The sequence below is a fragment of the Lynx canadensis genome, chromosome F1, assembly GCF_007474595.2.
Source record: "Lynx canadensis isolate LIC74 chromosome F1, mLynCan4.pri.v2, whole genome shotgun sequence".
Lineage (NCBI taxonomy): Eukaryota > Metazoa > Chordata > Mammalia > Carnivora > Felidae > Lynx > Lynx canadensis.
Window position 1 is genome coordinate 44,905,393 of NC_044319.2, and position 16,885 is coordinate 44,922,277.

At 35.1% G+C, this 16,885-nt stretch overlaps 1 protein-coding gene across 1 annotated transcript in view; it reads left to right on the top strand.

The window, feature by feature from the left end:
- KCNT2 (potassium sodium-activated channel subfamily T member 2) overlaps positions 1-16,885 on the top strand; it is a 198,164-nt gene that overhangs the window by 17,872 nt on the left and 163,407 nt on the right. The window lies entirely within an intron of this gene.

The following is a 16,885-nucleotide window of genomic DNA, read 5'->3' on the forward strand; positions in this document are numbered from 1 at the left end:
CTTTGTTTGTATCTTTTTGTTTGTATGAGGGTTTGGTCCAGACAAACTATTTTGGTTGCCTCTCCCCAAGTACATCGTTCGTTTTGGGAGGTGGGTAGAAGAAGAGAATAACTCCTCCTTTATGATGATTTAGTCCTGCTACAATTTAATCATTTCACATTCATTAAATTTTTCTTGTATTTTCACTTAGAGGAAAATGAACTGTAGAATTCTATTCTTAAGCAGCCAAGTCAGTAGTACTGTCATTTATACTTGCTTTTGGGAGTGAAAATAAGTGGGTGTCTTGGGAGGGCCAGAAGGCATGGAATCATGATGTGTTCTTACCTGATGGAATTGTGTTCCACTTGACTAAGAGCTGTCTAGTCTCCTTAATTTTAATCAAGCCCACTCTTATTAGACAGTAGAATCACATGGGAAAATTCTAGGAGATTCTTGGGACATTCCTTCTCTATCCTGCAGTGGATAGCAATCAGTCACTCGTAGGCTTCATAACTCTGCAACATGGGTTGAGAAATAGTGTTGAAACTATTAGATAGTGAGAAGAAACAAGTAGATTTATATTTTACAGACAGTTATGGAGCAAAGTAAAAAGTTTTACTTTGTTTTAAAAGCTGACCAAAAACATAAGGTCAGTTACATTGAACCTTCCTTGGAGAAATATTTGTTAAATATTTATTTGTTAAGTAAATAAGATTAGGCAAGTTTATTTTTCTTCTCTTAATTTTAATTCCAAAGATATATATGTGAAGTTAATTACTGAATTGTTTATGATTTCTCAAGAAGTAATTTAGATTAATTTTTTATATATTTGGTTGTAAGATGAACCTTTCCAATAATTATTTTTAATATATTAGATTTACCTGGCAATATTTTCCTGCTGTATATATATATATGCACATTTGAATCATAATTATCTGTTGTGTGGAAAAAAATGTTAAATCTATAGAGCTGAATTTTTAATATTAGGCATACTGTTAAAGAAATTTTTCTAAATACGGTTTAAAAACATTCTGGTGTGATGGCCCAATAGACGCATGAAAAGATACTCAACATCACTAGTCATCAGGGAAATGGAAATCAAAACCTCAGTGAGATATCACTTATCAGAATGGCTAAAATAAAAAAGACAAGAAATAACAGAGTTGGAAATGATGTGGAAACTAAGGAACCCTCATGCACTGTTTTTGGGAATGTAAATTAGCACAGCTACTGTGGAAAACAGTATGGAGGTTCCTACCAAAAATAAAATAGACATACCATATGATCCAATAATTCCACTACTGAGTATTTACCCAAAGAAACAGAAATACTAATGCAAAAAGATATATGTACTCCTAATTTTACTTCATCAGTATTTACAATAGCCAGGATATTGAAAGCAACCTCAGTATCCATCAAGAGACAAATGGATAGGGGTGCCTGGGTGGCTCAGTAGGTTAAGTGTCTGCCTTTGGCTCAGGTCACAATCTCACCGTTCATGAGCTCAAGCCCCACATCAGGCTCTGTGCTGATAGCTCAGAGCCTAGAGCCTGCTTTGGATTCCGTGTCTCCCTCTCCCTCTGCCCCTCCCCTGCTCATGCTCTATTTCTTAAAAATAAATAAACATTGAAAAAAAATTAAAAAATAATGATAAATGGATAAGGAACATGTGGCATACATGTGCACACGCTCACACACACACACACACACACACACCACAGACTTTAACAGAATGGAATATTATGCAGCTTCTAAAAAGGATGAGATTGTGCCATTTGTGACAACATAAATAGATCTAGAAGGTATTATGCTAAGTGAAGTAAGTCAGTCAGAGGAAGACAAATACCATATGGATTCACTCATATGTAGAATCTAAAAAAAAAAAAAAACAAATGAATAAACGAACAAAAAGCAAAATCAGACCTACAAATGTGCAGAACACACTGATGATTGCCAGTGGGGAGGAGAGTAGGGGATTGGACAAAACAAATGAAGAGGAGTGGGACATTTAGGCTTCCAGTTATGGGATGAGTAAGGCATGGGAATAAAAGACACAGCATAGGGAATATAGTTCATGACATTGTAATAGTGTTGTATGGTGACAGATGTTAGGTATACTTGTGATGAGCATAGCATAACATGTAGAGATGTTGAATCACTATGTTGTACACCTAAACTAATATAACACTGTGTGTCATCAATATTCAAAAAAATGTTTAAAATCATTGTGTTATGAAAATGTTCTTTTACATTATTTTCTTTGGTACAGTTACACCTGTTGAACAATATTGTTTGCACACTTTCTGATAGATACATATGCATGTGTTATTGCTGGGCTGCAAAATTGAATGAATGAGTTCCTCTTTTGTTCTAGTAACATTTTTTAAACCAGGCAGAATAATTCCGACTCTAATATTAGTTTTGTACATTCTTCTAATTGGAGGAGAGGCAGAGTTGTGAAAAACATCAAAATGAAAAATTAATAAATGTTCCAAAGGACTCTGTGTTGGAATTAATAATATTTCATAAAAAGAAATGTATTCCTATGTAAAGTTTTATATTCTTTATTCAAATATTGTAGGGTTCTCATGAACCTGAAAATGCCATAGCAGCATCTTTAGTAAAGTTTTTTTTTCTTTGTATTGAGTGCCAAAAGTTGTTTTTAAAAAAATCATTAAGTGTTCGTTTCACCTAAGTCAAAAATTCTTTTTGATGTTACTAAATCAAATTTAATTAAAAAGAATGAAGCTCATAATAAATGGTTTTTAAAGAAAATGCCCATATTTTTTTCTTAAGATGGTTATTTATTTATTTATTTATTCATCTTTTTATTTTTATTTTAAAGATAACAGGCTTTATCATCCAGCAAGTGAAAGTATTCAAACATGTATTTCTCTACATAACATTGTGAAGGATGATAAATAAAAATTTTAAAACTTCTAATATTCTATTGCTAATTTTCTACAAAAATCTTGCATGTTTATATAGAACTGGAGTTCTAGTTAATACTGCTGTTCTTGGTATACATAGTTTAGCTCATTTTTTTCAAGTCTATTTATTTAATAAAATGCAAACAAACAAGGAACCAAACAAATTTGATATTTCGTGAGTAGTGTCCATGTGGCGAGGCATTTTGTGCACATCGTGGCATTTCATGCTCACTGCAATTGTTCCATAGATGAGAGAACCATGGCTCAGGGGTGTTAATTAGATTTCCTGCAGTGGCAGAGCCTGGCGTCTACCCAGGTCAGGTCAACTTTAACACTCTTCTCTTTGTACCCAAACGACTTCCCATGGTGATAATAGCTTACAGTTCGAATAGGTCACACATTTGGACATAAAAGTGGTCCCACAGTTTGAAATTGTAATCAGGAGAATATATGTGTGTGTGTATATATATATATATATGTGTGTGTGTGTGATTTTAGGCATCAGTTGTCACTCCCACTCCCCATTTTTAGTCTATTTTTTAAAAGACAGTTACTTTAAATCCATTAAACCACTGATATTGTATTTTGTATCTCTGCTTTGTAAGAAGAATATGGCGTTTGTTTTCTTTTTTCATTCAGCTGCCATTCTCAGTTTTCCGTGATCCAGTTTTGGCCTTCTGTACTTACATTTTTGTATATGAAGGCTGATATCATTTACTTTTTATCTGGTGATTAAAACTAAATGTTCTGCCATTGTTTATTGATGAAGTCTTAATGTTGAATGCGATATACATTTAGAATTTTGTGACTATACACACTCTTTTCACTGAAGAACCAGTGATCACTTTGATTACATTTTCCCTTTTTTGTATTGTTTCCTGCCATCCCCTAAATTCTCAGAATCAGGTGTACATTATAGGTATATGTCGTAGACTCTGGGTCTAAAACTCTCTCTTGTCTAGCAAAAGAGCAGGACTCAGGATTGAAAGTGAGAGATGGCTAATGTCTGGGAAAAGACAAGAGCCCCGAATAAGGGTACTTGCCCTGTTTTTATTAGGATTAGAAGGCTTACAAACATGGCGATGGATGTGTACAAAGGGATAATGAATCTGTGAACATTAACTTGTGGAAGTGAAGTGAAGGGTGTCTTGAAAATATTCGTGGTTAGGGGTTTGGGTTAATACAAAACAAAATCCCGGCGCCGGCAGTCTGGAGGAAGATTGTTTAGAGGGGACAGGAGCCAACACCTCTGTTTACCTTAGCCTAGGGGATGAGACAGGTAGGGGAAATAACCTCAGGGTTGACAAGGCACCTTTTCTTTTGTTAACCATTTCCCCTTTGGGCTGCTTTGCCTGCAGAGCAGGGTCCATAGTCCAATTCACTAATTTATCTAATCTGGCCCTAGTCTCCTGTGAAAGCAGCTTTTCTGCTATAGTACTAAATTGGGGGTGCTTCCACCCTGAATATCTAATCTTGTTTATTTCATATACCTATGTATTGGGCACCTTTGCACCTGTTCCTATTTTAGGCCTTTGCCTCTCCTTCTCTATTCTGAGTGCTCTGCACCCCCCCCTCTATTTTGGGGTGCCTTTGCACCTCCCTATTCCTGGCACCTTTGTGCCTCCCTATTCTTGGGGTGCCAATCTGGTTTGCCCAAACTCAGGTGTGAGCATTTTATGACTTTGTATTTCTTTATGCCTTGTTAACCCATTGGTGTAAGCCCTGGGGGATTCCTAAACTTATCCCCCACAGGTATGTGTTACCATTCATTACTATTTTTTATTGTTATTTATTGTAGATTTGTTATCTGCACTCACTATCCTATTGTATGTTAATTTATTATTCACATTTGCATATAAAGTTTACATGTCTTAGTTCACTTAGCTTCCCATTTACATGGGGCCAATTGACATAATTATTTGTATGCTTCTTAGACCTGAGCGTAGCACTTTACCCAAGAAATAAAAGTGCCCTAGGGTAACACTATCACCGTTTTTAACCATTCATTCACTGAACAAATATTTATTGAGTGGCTTATAGTCCAAGCATTGATGTATCAACTGAAGATACATTTAGTAACAAGGCAGTGAAAAAAATCTCACGAAGCTAGCCTACTAGTAGAAGTGACAGTCGACGTACTAATTAAATAAATAAATGGAGTGTTAGCTAGTGATGAGTGGTAAGGAGAGAACACTGGGGAAGAGGCATATGGAATGTTAGAGAAGGCTGATCTTTTAGATTGAAACATTAATTCAAAATTTTGAAAGACTAACTTAAAATATAAAGCTCATTAATTATTATTAAGGCAGGAACACATAAAGCAACACCATGTTGCTTTCACTAGAATATTTTTATGGCACCTAGTACCTACGCTACTTGTATTCTTATACGTAGTACAGTTCTTCCTCCTTTTTAGGTCTAACCTCTTGAAAAAGTGACACTCACTTTTTCAAACTTATAATGCCCTTAGATTGCTCATTCCAGTTTACACTGCATCCATATCCCTGACAGTCTTTTTTCTAAAAACACCAAATGTCCCCTAGTAGAGAACATTTTGTATTATTTTCTTGTGCTCCCCATTTTGTTCAATAACCATTGGTACCTTTTTCCTCCTTCATGCTATTCCCTTCTCTACTTGCTTTTGTGCCCTCAATCTTTGTAGAATTCCTTCTTAATATTTAAGCCATTATTTCTCAATTGCTTTTAAAGGATCTTCTCTAAAAAAATATTTTGTATTTGTTAAAGGATCAATGCATCAAAAAGACATACCATTCCTCAATGTGTGTGCACATACCTTATTGTGAAACCTCAAAGTGGCAAAACTTCAAGAAGCTACAATTGTTAGAAATTCCAATATTGATCTCTAAGATACTAACAGAATAAGTAGAAATAGAATCAGTATGGTTATAAAAAAAAACTTGAACTAATTTTCGCCAACTAGATCTAATTGACATATAGAACATTGCATTCAACAACTGCAGAATCCACATTTTTGCAAGTGTGTATGGAATATTCATGAAGACCATATGCTGGACGATGGAAGAAATGGCAGAAAAGTTGAAGAATGTAAACATACAGAGTATGTTCTCTGATCATAATAAAAATTAGTTAAAAATCAATAAGAAAACAACAGCAGGACAATACCCAAATATTTGAAAATTAGCACAGTTCTAAATAATCTATGGGTAAAATACAAAATAACAAGGAAGACTAGAATTATTTTAATTGAATTGGGATGAAAATGCAACGTATCAAAATTTAGGGGACACAGCTGAAGTAGTGCCTAAAAAGGGATTCATGGCTTTAAGTTCTTGGATTAGAAAAGAAAGTTTAAAATTAAATAGTAAAGTGGAAATGAAGGCAACAATTACAGAATTTAGAAGTGGTTTCTACAAATAAATGGGGCAGCACCTGATAGTAATATGTGGTGAAGGAAGACTTTGTTTTTTCTGCTTTTTCTTTCTTTTTTTAGTGGGCAAAATGTTTAGAAATTCTGTATCCTAAAGGAAATGATCCACCAGAGATGGGAAAATGAACGATACAGGAAAGTGAAAAGTTGGAAGAATACAGTCAGAGGATTTATAAGATAGAATATGATCCAGTGTAGAAGGTTTCTCTCTGCTAAGTGTGTAAAATGCTCACTCATTTTAACAAGAGGCAAGTATGTAGTCAGATGTGGTGGAGAGCGCTATGGATGCTTTATTATTTCTATTTTCTTATAGTAGTTGAGATCGTCAGAAAAGAGGGAAGAGATGGTAGAAGTTTGAGGAGCTATATGAAATAGTTCTCTAGAGCAGCAGGGGAGTGAATGACCTGGAGAAATGTGGAGTTGCTGAGCAACGCTCCTCTCCTATGTGATAGTATGGACTCTGAATGTGAAGTAAGGCCTGTTTAGCACATACGTGTGTTTGTGCCTGCCATCTGTTATTTGTAGTAGAAAGAGAGTTGGATTTAGCAAGGTTGTAGTTCTGCCTATAGAGTGGGCCTGAGTCAGAGAGGCAAGCAAAATGATTGTTTATGCCAGAGTCTGCTTACTTGGTGAAACATTTGGTACAAGCCGGTAAGCAGGGAAATGAGAATGTGGGCATAGAGATCTAGAGAATGAGAGTATCGATAGATTGAAGTTGCTGATGATGTCGGACATTCTTTGGAATCACAGTCCCAGAGAGTGAGCTGGAAAGTAAGAGGTGCTGAATGGACAGAGGAATGTTGGCTTATGTTGTGATGTGTTTTAAAAGGTTTAGACACAAGGGATGCCTGGGTGGCTCAGTTGGTTAAGCATCCGACTTTGGCTCAGGTCATGATCTTGCAGTTCACGAGTTTGAGCCCCGCGCCTGGCTCTGTGCTGACAGCTTGGAGCCTGGAGACTGCTTCACATTCTGTGTGTGTGTCTCTCTCTCTGTCCCTTCTCTGCTAGTATTCTGTCTCTCTCTCTCAAAAATAAATAAAACATTAAAAAAAAAGGTTCAGACACTTTACTTTCAATATCTTGTTCACTCAGTCTATCATTAGGTGTACTCCTAAAGATTTGTTCAAAGTTAAATATCCATGCAGTCATTTTAATGTATGCAGCATAGTAGATTTACCATTTAGACGGGTTTTCTTTGCAGTGGCAAAAGAATTTAATTTTTTGAGCTCAACTGGACATATGGATTTTTACATAAATGGCCTACTTCTGAAAAAAACCTGTAGTGTTTACTTTGCTCTTTTAGCTTTCTTGGCACAACTGATTTTTAAACTTTTTGCTTTTGAAACTGAAAAAAAATACATAATAACACCTCTCATTTATTTGCCGTTACTAAATAATGATTTCAGGCTAAAGATTATTTATATATATTTATACATATATATGTGATGTGTTTTCATAACAACCTTGCAAGGATGTTATTACTAGCTTCCGTTTGTAGATTAATAAAATAATACTGTGGTTAGCTATTTTAAGTTCTTAGGTGCATATGGTTCAGAGCTCACAGACCTAGTATTTATACTTTATTCTGTCTGTGTCAGGGAAAAATTGTATCAGACATTGTTAAACAAGCAAGGGAGATTTTATTTAGGACTCTTGCCGTAAAGGAGAGAGATTGAACTCAACAACTTGGAAACAAAAGGTTAGAGGATTTTTAAGTTCTGGGATGAACACAGTGGAAAAATCCTGGAGAGGGGAGATTGCTCCATGTGATTCCACCATGATTTGCTAATTGTCTCTTAAGAAAGTTAGGGTCCTATGTTCCCATAGATAAGGGAGGTAGAGGCTCTCGATTCTTTGTTGAATACCTTTCAGAGCAATGGCCCTCAGGTTCTTGAGAAAGACATTTCTGGTTTGTAAAACCGGTGAAAGCCTGGGAGAAGATTTAAATCTCAAAGGGGCAGAAAAAAGAATTTATAATTGGACTTTTTCTAAAATAAAGGTTCTAAGAAAAGGGAGGTCAGAGGCCTATGGTCAGGAAGAAACCTGTCAGGAAATCAAGCTGAGGGAAACTTTAAAACCATCTTGGTCATCTGACTCCAAAGACTTTAAGTTGTAACTTTCAGAAAAAAGATTTATTTTAAACTATGTTGTTAGCTTTCCTCTTAAATGTCAAAGATGCTCATTTTTTCCTGATTATTACATGCATTTTTGAACATATGGAATCTTAGAGTAAAAGGCAAACAGTCATCAAACACTCAGACAGCAAATTCCCTATGTGACCCTTTCAGACAGCATGAGAAAAGAGCTGAAATACAATGTTTGCAGTTGTAGGGGGGGGAAAGTAATTTTCCTTTGCACTCTAGGTTCTGTGGCTGTTTCCCCCTGGTAATAAAAGAATATCAAGAGAAAAGCAATCAGAAGTTTAATATGTATACCTCATGTGTACATGGGAGATACCCAGGAAAGCTGTAAAACTCCCCCAAATGACCCAAGCCATCACCTTCAATACTATCTTCAGCTAATAACAAAAGAACGATGTGGGAGTGGGGAGACTAGTTCTGGGAGATTATCAAGGCAAGTATAGTAAGGTTGTTATGCTGATTTAAGTCTGGTGCCTTCTCCACTGATAAAGAGCTGTCAGTCATCCTTCTCTTCCTGGTACAGGGAGAGAGTTACACTTACAAATGGTGATTTACTTTATGAATAAGGGTAGTATCTACTCTGATTTAAGAGCTTCTCCCATGGCTGCTTTTTCTCAAAAATAATCAGATCAAAATAATCTTTATGCTAAAAAGGCATACTCTGGAATGGCATATTCTGCTACCCTTCACAATTTAAGCTTTTTTTAAAAGAATTTTATTTTGTCTTAAGCAGATCCATTTTGAGCATTGCAACACTTTAACACAATAACCATTTCTGTTATGTCATTACCTAATAAAATGTACCTTAAATTCTTTGGAAAGGTATTGCAAAATTTTTTGCTTGTTAATTCAACCCAGTGGTTAATAATACATTCTCACAGACATCTTCCTGTCTAATTAATAAAATCACAGAATTTCAAACTATGAATTTTAAACTTGCTAAGACACCCTGTGATCACCAGTGTAACTCATTTTTTAATCTGTCCAGAGATATCTTTTGGTAAATTCTTGGCAGATGATTATCACTGAACTTCAGGTACATGCTTTCAAGATAGCCTAGCCTCTTTATGAATCACTTTATTGATTATTCACTTGACACATGTCAATGGGCTTTGTGAGAGTTTTAAAATGCTGTGGTCACAACTTTGTTAAGAATAAATTAGGGAAGACTCAAGAGGATTATGATCTGGAGTTAGATTTGCTGTTAATGGTGATTCCTGAAGAACCTGGTAGAGGATTTTTTTTTTTTTTTTCCCTGGGAGAGGATTTAAATATGCAAAAGACACCATTTAAGGGGTGTAAGGCTCTGGGCAAATTATTAGAACTTAGGCCAACAAGCTCTAAGAAATAATACAAGATTTCAGCTTTGAGAAGCAGAGCGCAAAATAGGCTTTGGTTCTTGACAAGTAAAGACAGAAAGTATATGTGTTATTTAGCTGACCATAAAGTAGACTCGGTGCACAGTCCCAAAATTTCTGGTAAGAAGATTCTAGGAATATGCTATATCTGGAATTTCAAACAGCCAGTCAGGTTTTTGCCATTATGCATCTGTAACTCTCAGCTGTAAGAATGGAAATCAGAAGTAGGATTCCAGTCCCTGAGAGATCATTGGAAGGAGCAGGAAGTACAAATAATCTTAAAACTGGAATCCAAAATAATGTTTCTGTCTCAGACATAATGTCAAATCCCTTCTGTTTAAACTTGGCAGAAAGATGAAATTATCCTAGCAGTCAAGTTTTGATACCAAAATCTAGAATGCTAGACTAAGATTTCTTTAATTATTTTTGACTATGGTGTCCATAGTTCTTGAATATTGGGTTACTGCTGAACCTATAGATGTTTGACTCAAACTAGATGGCTTCCTAATAGCTTGGTAGTCTAAAAGGCAACATGATGATTTAATGTTTTATATCTATTAGAGTTTTTGGTTATATGCTTCATTTTTAGTATTTTATTTAAGAACATTCTGAATTACTTTTGTACTTAATAAATATACATCAAATGTGAAGCCTAATTCTCCAAAGACATCAATTACAATTCATTACAAATGAACTATGCATTTTCCTTAATTCAATCATAAAGTCAAACCAATTAATCATAGATAACACATACATAGATCCTATGTATCAGAATTACATTCAATTTTTTTGTATCATTAGCTATATATATATGTGTGTATATATACATACATATATAGGTAACCTTATAATATATCAGCTATATATCTAACCTTATAATTTATCAGTTTACTTATTAGACCCAGACAGTGTAATTGTGAACAAAATGGCCCCTTGCATTCAAGGTGCTTTTGAGTCTAATGCAACGTCTTGAGAGGGACTTCTAGGAGTATATTATTCTCTAGGCAAGGAGTATATTTGGCAAGAGTTGTTTATAAAACAGTACATTTGAGTTGTGTTTAGGAAAGATTTGTTTTCCAGTTTGCTGCAAGTTGTTTTACTCTTTTTTTTTTTTTTTTAATTTTTTTTTTAACGTTTATTTATTTTTGAGACAGAGAGAGACAGAGCATGAACGGGGGAGGGTCAGAGAGAGGGAGACACAGAATCGGAAACAGGCTCCAGGCTCTGAGCAGTCAGCACAGAGCCCGACGCGGGGCTCGAACTCACGGACCGTGAGATCGTGACCTGGCTGAAGTCGGACGCTTAACCGACTGCACCACCCAGGCGCCCCTGTTTTACTCTTGTATAAATGTTGTATCTACATTGTTTAAGGATCTATAAATTGGGGGCAAATTTATATACATACATTATTTTAAGTTTCATAATTCAGTTTTACTTGATCCTAAAAACTGTTTCCAGTAGATAGGTTATCAAAATATAAAAAAATAAATCTATCATTTGTTAAGTGCTACATATGTATGTTTATAATTGAAAATGGGGTTGAAAGTGACCTTTGATCACACTAACGTCTTAGCCATTTTCTGAATTGTAGACTGTGTTTGAGAATCTAATGAAAATTACAGATTCTCATGGAGAGGTGGGGAAACAACTTATGTATAAAATTTCATCTAAAATGTTGAGTTCTTTCATGGGTCACTTGGAATTCAGGAATAAAGACCTTTGCCATAGGTAAAGGGATTTGTTTTAGGTCCTTAGAATGCCAACAAATAATTTTTAGATATTTCAAATTATAAAAGTTGAATTTTATGGAGATGATTTTAGCCAATTTAATTTTTAGGTAAACTGACTTTAGGAGAAATGTTCTGCTTTCACAGCAGCAATAGACACTTATGATGACCCAATAATACCCTGTGTTATCTTCCTTTATTATTTAGGCTGTTTATTCCAAAGTTGTCACAGTTGATGCTTTTATTTTTTGGTTACAATTAAATTTAGCATGTCTTATTTCAGGCTGAATTTTGTCAGCAAGGAAAAAAACGAAATCAATATCATTTTCTGTTGTTAGAAGAATGAATTAAAAATCTTGTTTCTGTGCTGTTTTATTATCTGTATTAGCAAATACCTATTTCCTATTCCTTATGTGACATTTATGCCCTGGTACCTTGTTTCCTTTTTCCTTACTTAGTGCTCCACTCACAAGGTCATAGATGCTTGTTGGTAGGGCACAATGCATGAATAAAACAAGGGAGATTTGTGGGCTTTTAGGGTCAGTACTTCATCCATCTATTTATCCACTGATGTGACAGATTTAATAAATGCTTTCTGTGTGCCTGATGCTTCTTTACATTATCTCACTTGATGCTCACAATATCCCTATGAAGTAAATATGGTTTTTCTTACTCATCTTTGAAAAGCAAATGAAAGCTGGTTGCTAGAGATGAATGAAGTACACTTAGGATGAATGAAGTATAAACATGGCTCTTGTCTTCTTAGAGCTTACAGTGTAGTGGAGATCAACTTAAAAACACAGGTGAGTGAATACTATGATGGTCAAATACAGAATGCAGTGGAAACAGCTAGCATGGACTTCAGTCAGAAGAAGAGGGTTTCCTAGAATAAGTGACAGAAATTCTGGAGGCTCAAGGATGGAGGATGAATTACCACTGGAACAAAGAGTGCAAAGGCTAGGGAAGTAATTTGGGGACAGTTTAATAAAGGGTCTTGCAAGCCTTGTTAAGAAGTTTGGGCTTGATGCTCAGGATAAGGAATGCCACTGTAGGGTTGTCAGCAGCCAAATATACAATCAGATTGTAGTTTGAAAAGGCAGTAAATCTGATAAGAACACACAATTAGTAAAAAATATAAACCTTGAGATAGATTGATTTGGAGGTTGTTGCCTTCACTCCAAGCTTGAAGTGATGGCTGTTTGGACTCGGGTTCTGGCAGGGAGCTTGGAGAGAAGTGGACGTATTAGAACAATTTTAGAAGACATCATCAGCAAGACTTGAGGACTGATTGCAGGGGTATGAGGGAGGGAGGGAGGGATGGAGGAGAGTATTGGATGCAGAGGTATCAGGATTTAGTGTCTGGTAAAACCCACCTCTTTGACAAGAAAGAATTACCAGCAGATCTGAAGATGAGTTCAATTTGGGATAAAAAAGCCAAAGGACAATCAGGGACATTGGTGTCATGGAAGCCAAGGGAGAAAATTTTAGGGAGCCAGTGGTCTACCTGTCACATGTTGCCAGACATCATGTGAAATAAGAAGAGCCAGCTGCCTACCTCCACTTTACAAACAATTGAACCTTTTATTCTGAGAATCAGATTTGGTTAGTAATTTTACTTACGCAGTTTGTAAATTCTACAGTGAAATTAGAGCTCCGAATTTGTGACTAAAGCTCACGCTTTGTCTGCTTGTTTTTTTTTAATAGACTTTTTTATTTTTAGCAGTTTTGGGTTTATAGAAAAATCGAACAAAAAATATGGAGAATTTCCACCATCCCTCCTCCCCAGTTTCCACTGTTACTAGCATCTTCTGTTACTGTGGTACATTTGCGACAACTGATTTATACATGTTGATATTTGCAAATAAATACATTATTATTATTAAAGTCCATAGTTTACATTAAGGTTTATTCTTTGCTTTGTACATTCTGTGGGTTTTGACAAATGTAGAATGATATCTATCCGTCATTACGATATCTTTCAGAATACTTTCACTGCTCTAAAAATCCCCTGTATTCCACCTATCCATCCCTACTTCTCCGCCTGCCCCCACTTCCAAGCCCGTTAGCAAACACTGATCTGTTTACACTTTCTATAGTGTCCCTTCTCCAGATGTCATATAGTTAGAATCATATGGTATGCAGCCTTTTAAGTTAGGCTTCTTTTATTTAGCAGTATTTGAGTTTTCTCTGTGTCTTTCCATGGCTGGACAGCTCATTTCTCTTTATTGCTGAAAACTGTTCTATTATTGGGATGTACCCATTTGTTTTATCAATTTACCTATTGAAGGACATCTTGTTTACTTCCAAGTTTTTGCAATTATGAATAAGGTTGCTGTAAACAACCAGGGGCAGGTTTCAGGTGGATAAATCATTTGGGTAAATACCATGGGACCCAAATGCTGGATGATATGGTAAGGGTATGCTTAGTTTTATAAGAAAGTGTAGACTGTCTTTCAAAGTTGCTAAACCATTTTGCATTCCCACCAGCAATAAATGAGACTTTCTACTGTCCCACATCCTCACTGGTATTTGGTGTTGTTGGTGTTTTGGATTTTAGTCATTCCAGTAGTTGTGTGGTGGTATTTCACTGTTTTAATTTGCAATTCCCTAATGATATATGATGTTAAACATCTTTTCATATGCTTATTTGTCATCTGTAAATCTTCTTTGGTGAGGTGTCTGTTAAGATCTTTTGCTCACTTTCAAAGTGGGTTGTTTGTTTTCTTATTATCATTTACTCCTTTTCTCTTACCAGTAACTTTATATTTAACATGCATCTCTCCTAAATTGCTTATGGTTGGGTCTTATTTCTTTTGTTCTAATATTCTTTATGTTTTAATATGTTCAGTTCATTAACATTCAGTGCTATCATTTATATGGTTGGATGTAGGTCTACCTAAGATGTTTTCTGTTTTCCCTTTTCTACATTTAAAAAAATTATTTGACTTTTTTTTTCTTTTAGGAATTCAAGTTTTATATACCTATTGGCTTTTTAGGAATTATCTTTTGAAATTTTTTTAGTGACTACTCTAGGGACTACAATACATGGCCTTACCTTTTCATAGTCCACTTCATGTTAATATTGCACCATTTATTTTTAAATATGACACAAGTTATTGAAGTTAGAAACTTTGCACTTATTCTTCTGTTACTTTCATAAATTTCATATCCCATAAGACAATACTATATTTTTTCTTTATGAATATATCTGTATTTTAAAGAATTCCAGAGGAAAGCTCTTATTTTATATTCACTCAATAGTAACCATTTCTTATAGTCTTATTGTCTTTACTTCTTATTGTCTTTACTTCTGGTTTTCAGTAATTTAACTACAATGTGATTAGTGTGGTCATCTTTTCATTTATGCAGTTGGGGATTTTCTGAGCTTCTTGAACTTGGAAAAGTATGCCTTTAACAAAATTGGGCAGTTTCTGGCTACTATTTCTTCAAATCATTTTCTGTTCTATTTTCTCTTTTGTGTTCTTCCTGGAAATCCAATTATATTATATAAGACATTTTTACATTGTTGCACAAGTCCCTGAACTGTGTTCCTTCTCTGTTCCTCTTCTCTTTGTTTTTCAAATTGGATAAATTCTGTTGATCTATGATCAAGTTCACTGACTCTTTCCTATGTCATCTCCATTCTACTTCAAAGCCCATTCAGTGAATATTTTTCAGGTATTTTTGCTTTTTGTTTAATTAAAAAAAATATTTTTTAGCGGCACCTGGGTAGCTCAGGCAGTTAGGTGTTTGACTTTGGCTCAAGTCATGATCTCATGATTTGTGGGCTCGAGCCCCATGTCGGGCTCTGTGCTGATGACATCTCAGAGCCTGGAGTCTGCTTCGGATTCTCTATCTCCCTCTCTCTCTTTGCCCCTCCCCTGCTTGTGTGCTCACACCCACTCATGCGTTCTCTCTCTCAAATCAACAAATAAATATTTTTTAAAATTTTAAAAATATTTTCTATTAGTTTAGAGTTTTCCTCTATTTATTATGAGCATATTTCCTTTATCTCAGTGATGATATTTTTATTATCTGCTTTAAGCCCTAGTCTGATAATTCAAACATCTAGATCATCTAGAGGCTAATGTTTATTGGATTTAATTTTGTTTGTTTCCCATGAAATAAACAAATAGGTCACATTTTTCTGGCACTTCATATATTCAATACTTTTGCAATGTATTCTGAATATTATGTTATGTTGTGGAGACTTGGAATATCTTATATTCCTCCAAAGAGTGTTGATAGTCTTGTTTTAGCAAGCAGTTAATTTGGTTCACTTGAATACAATCTCTCTTACCCTAGCATTTGGCAGTGATTCAAATCTCAGTTGAGATTGCTCTTATTCTGTCCCATGTATGCATGGTTTAGCGGTTAGCCAGTGTGGTATAAATTTATACACAGGATTTGTGGCTTCTGTTCTCTGCCTGTCCCTTTTCTGGGGTCTACCACCCATCCAGAATAATGTTTAACCAAATACCAGGGCACCTCATGATCCAGCCAAGTTGATACATAAAATTAACCATCACACTGTATCACGTTCATTGAATGTTTGCCTGGAAGACACACATTGTCCATTTATCCACTTTAGGAATTCGGAGTTACTATTCATTAACTTTCATGCCACTTAAAGTTACTAACTACCTACAGCAGCTTCTTTCTGCACTTCTTTAAATAATCCCTTATATCCATTTATATTTTTATTTGCCCTCTTGTTTCCCTAACAGCATTGTCAAATAGAACTTCCTTTGATGATACAAATGCTTATATCTCCACTGTTCCATAAAGCTTTGGATTAGCCACATGTGGCTTTGAACACTTGAAATATGGCCAGTGTGACAGGGAAATAGAATGCTTAATTTTAGTTACTTTAAATTTAGACAGCCACATGTGGCTAATGGCTACTCCAAGGGCAGTGCTACCCTGGAAAATGTTTTTGTTTCCTTTTTCAAATGTATTTTAGCTGACTCATTTCTCTAATAATTTGCTTTGATCTACTTAATGAATTAAGTAATAATTTATGGGGTCACACTATGTGTAAGATTTAATGTTAAGCAGGATTTTTATTCCTTTTCTAAATCTTAGCACCTTTTTTTTTTTTTTAACTGTTTTGGTATTTTTAATATCTGAAAGTTACTGATCTTTTCCAACTGACCCATGTAGAGTCAAGATTCTCTTACTTTTACTTTTACTTTTATATAGAAACAAATTTTAAATAGTGTATTCTCTACATGTGTGGTTGCTGTAGTCCTTCCTCTGTTGCCAATCTTTCTAAAAGTGTTAAAATTGTTATAAATCCATATTTTTTCCATGGAAACTGTTACTAAAAACTATTAGTTGT